Source organism: Ixodes scapularis, unplaced genomic scaffold (genome assembly GCF_016920785.2).
Source record: "Ixodes scapularis isolate PalLabHiFi unplaced genomic scaffold, ASM1692078v2 PGA_scaffold0__279_contigs__length_252992795, whole genome shotgun sequence".
NCBI lineage: Eukaryota > Metazoa > Arthropoda > Arachnida > Ixodida > Ixodidae > Ixodes > Ixodes scapularis.
In genome coordinates this window covers 127,034,236-127,038,172 of record NW_024609835.1, presented here as the reverse complement: position 1 = coordinate 127,038,172, position 3,937 = coordinate 127,034,236, and the positions used below count along the sequence as shown (strand labels likewise).

Here is a 3,937-nt window from a genome sequence, read left to right as displayed (position 1 = left end):
CTAGTGGCTCACCAATAGAAGCGAAATCCAAGGCAACATGGCGGCGCACGGCGACAGCGTCGGTGTTCGATCTTGGGACAATCTCGCCGGCTTCCCCAACGTTCTGTCAAGCTTGAACCATCGCAGCCTTGGAAAATACAGTCCCCACCGCTCCCCAAAACGAAAAAGCAAGCACTGCGACCCGCGAACCGGATACGTCTCGCCGAGTCGGCCGGGTGGGGCGAGCGAACACGTCATCCCCTCTCCTCTTTCGGTTTCTGATTGGTCGAACGCACTCGAACGCACCGCAACGCTTCGGAAAGTTGAGTGAGTCTCTACTCGCTTGCGTCGCGCTACCGAGCGTTGCGGGAAGGCGCGCGTCGCTCTGCAAGCGACCGCGCCTGGCCGCAAGGACTCCGCAACGCACTCAAACGCGTTCAAACGCAAATGTGCGTATGGCCCTTTAGAACCAGGTCCGCTGCAGCGGATCAGGTCCTAAGAAGTCGCAAAAGGCTTAAAAACCGGTCTCTTGCGATCTCTTAGAACCAGGTCCGCTGCAACGGATCAAGTCTTAAGAAGTCGCAAAAGGCTTAAAAACCGGTCTCTTGCGATCTCTTAGAACCAGGTCCGCTGCAACGGACCAGGTCCTAAGAAGTCGCAAAAGGCTTAAAAACCGATCTGGACTTACTCGGTTGCAAGAGTGTGAACGGCGCCTAACATAAGCAAAAGGAAAGCGCCCAACGTGGGGCTCGAACCCACGACCCCGAGATTAAGAGTCTCGTGCTCTACCGACTGAGCTAGCCGGGCGGTGTTGGTCGCTCTCAATTTTAGGAAGACTGCTGTGTGAGGCACATGTGAAGCGTGAAAGTGTTATTAAAGTTTGCACTCGTGCAGCAGGGACAAGGCTGTCGGTACGAAAACGCGGATGATTTTATCATCTGCGTTTTCGCATCGCAAGACTTGTGCCTGCTACACGAGTGGATAATTGAACGCACTTCCGTGCTTTCACAAGTGCTTTAATTCTCCCTAAAACTGCCTTATTTACGGTTTTTCGTTTACGGACAGCAAGATTTGAATTAGAACAATTAGTTCATTTCCGCTAATTACAATTATTGAATACGAATTAGTTAATTATTTCGCTAATTGGTACGTTTGTGCAATGCCTGACGTCTGCAGTGCCTGGCAGTTTGTTCCCAGAAATATTTCTTCTTTTTTTCTCCAACCCTATCGGGGGGAAACTTCGAAAGACTTCGCTGAAACACCCCGTATAGCTTAATTATAATATTTAGCGTTTCATTTCTTCACTTGGAGCCAGCACTTCTTCGCATCATGGGGCATTTCGTGCGCTATACATCAATTCCACTGGAGACGCATGTCGAAAAGCTGCTAGGTTGTCTTTATTTGCACTGCTGCTCCTACACGAAGCGTTCTGCTGATCTAGTCATTACAACGAGCGCGTGCAAGGCGGGGAAGCGGTTCGATTGAAGTATGAACCCTTGAAGTAGGGTTGTAAATTGGGCAGTTGGTAACAATTGAACATGATGAAATACAGCCTCAGTAGGCACGGTTTACGAAGAGGGAACGAACACGACCGGACAACGGCTGACTCGCAACTGAAGTTCATTCTATGAAAAGGAAACGAATGAAGCTTCTTAAACAGATAGCACATACACACAGATTCAAACGCACACCTACCAGGCAACTAGAAGCCGCAGACAAATCGCCTAACAAATTGCCACTCATGTTAGACCGAAGGTACAGGTCCCGTCAAAGTAAAACGGAGCGCCGGATCGGCGACCGAACTGCATAGCCGCGCTATCTAGCAGCGCCGACTGGAACTGATAGGCTACATCTGCGCATGCGAACGTGCCTTCCGCTGGGGCCTCCGTTTTTTTCTTCCCCTCACGTTATCGTTGGTTCGAGCGGCGCAACGCTCTTCCTAAATCGACGCCTGATAGCACAAGGGGCGGTGCTCAACGACCAACACTCGCCCCTCTCTCCCACTTGCCTTCAGTGTTATCTCCCCGTGCGAGCCCGAGCCGAACACCTAGCGGTGTTTATAGGAATAGCGCTTGGCAGCTCGAGACGCCGATAATGCGAAGATCAAACAAGAAAGACGGAGGACACCGCGAACGGCACGCGCGCATGCGCAGAGGGTACCTATCAGTTGCAGCTAGAGCCACTCGATATGGCAGCGTAGCTCTAGTTGCAGCCGGCGCTGCTAGATAGCGCGGCGATGCAGTTCGGTCGCCGCTCCGGCGCTCCGTTTTACTTTGACGGGACCTTTACGTTATCCCTTTCTCGGATAACGCCACCGATGGCTCACTGACACATCTGTCGGCCAACAAAGAAATAAAGAATGCTTCAATTATTTTTCGGGTCATTCTGACTCGGTGTTTACCCACAACAACCGCGTCACTAAAGGAGGGGAGACATGAACAGTCCCTACAATGTAGCAGTAAGAGTACCCCGACCGCGGCCCTAAAAGAGTAAGCGTGCTCTCTCAACCTTCCGTTTAAACACCTTCCTGTCTGGCCTACGACACCCGATGTACAGGTCACAAACGGTATTTTATGTTATTTTGCTTGTGTGGACTTAACTTGCGGACGTTTTCAGCACAAGCACTAACTCGCGCATACCTGGCTCATCTTTTGTGAAGCTGAGATCACAACAGAGATCCCGTACCGACCTCCTATTTGTTTTAGGTTGTGGGAAAGCCGATGAATGTGGGAGTCTACCACCATTCGACTTTTCTCCCAACCTGCCTTTCTCTTCTCTATAGACCTTTTCATTTCAGTAGTTGCTTGACCGGCGGGTAGAGGGCGCTGGCGCACTCGCCGCCATTAGGTTGCTTCAATTTGGTCGGTTTCGGTTTCAACGTGCACGCGATTGTGATGCTGTGTCATGCCACTTTCGATTATTTTGCGATATAAATTTTTTTCTTGTAGCACACAGCGAATGAAACAATGGTACTGAGCCACTTGGCAAACCACGAAGTGGTTTCGAGCCTAAATTGCGATCTTTTTTTACGAACACTAAATGCGTCTGATTCCGTCCATCGTTAATTTTCGCCAGGTTTGGCGGTGAAACAACTGCGCTGATGCACAGGGAAAAGTACCATTGTCCACGGCGGTACCCGCGGGCACTAATTTCCAGAAGAAAAAAAAATAAATAAAGAGTAGGACAAGCTCCGCTTGCAGCGTGCGCTCGTTGCCTTCCGCCGTGCTTTGGCTGTGCGTGCACCGAGTGGTACGGAAGGTAGATATATATAGCTCGCGCTCCAAGTCAGAGCTGCTACTGCTAACCTTATATTCCAACAGACTATATTGCATGGGTGCTTAGTGAAAAAGCAGGTCGACAACATAATTAGGGAATCACCCGATAAGTTTTGGAGGTCTTTGTCCCCGGTTCGAAAAGACATTTCCAAACTTATGGTTTCGGACAGATTATTAACGGATGACTGTGCCATCGCTGACGGTTTCAATGATTATTTTTCATCTGTTTTCACCTCAGATAACGGCATTATTCCTTGTTTAAACCTGTCACCCAACCTATCAGTGTTACCCGATGTTTTTATCTCTCCCGATGGACTGTTTTCAGCGTTGCTTAATCTTTCGACAAAAAAAGCTGCTGGTCACGACGGCATTCCAAATATGTTCCTCGTTCGCTACGCAGAATGGTGCTCAAAGTATCTTTATCTAATATTTAAAAAATCATTGTCGGAGTCCGTCATTCCTGTAGAATGGAAGATTGCCAAGATCGTTCCCGTTCACAAATCTGGATCTCATCTCTTGCCTGGGAACTTCCGGCCGATTTCTCTGCTTCCTTACTGCTCTAAACTCTTAGAGCACGTTGTTTTTAAACATTTGGCAGCGTATTTAGAAAATCACAACTTTTTTAATGTGAATCAACATGGTTTTCGTCATGGCCTTTCAACCACAACGCAATTACTTGAAAC

The 3,937-nt window shown here is 48.9% G+C and overlaps 1 non-coding gene across 1 annotated transcript; it reads right to left on the bottom strand.

Annotated features, from left to right (window-relative positions):
* Positions 1–713: 713 nt before the first annotated feature.
* Positions 714–786, bottom strand: Trnak-cuu. Its single transcript has one exon. It is a non-coding gene; the product is annotated as a tRNA-Lys (tRNA).
* Positions 787–3,937: the final 3,151 nt, after the last annotated feature.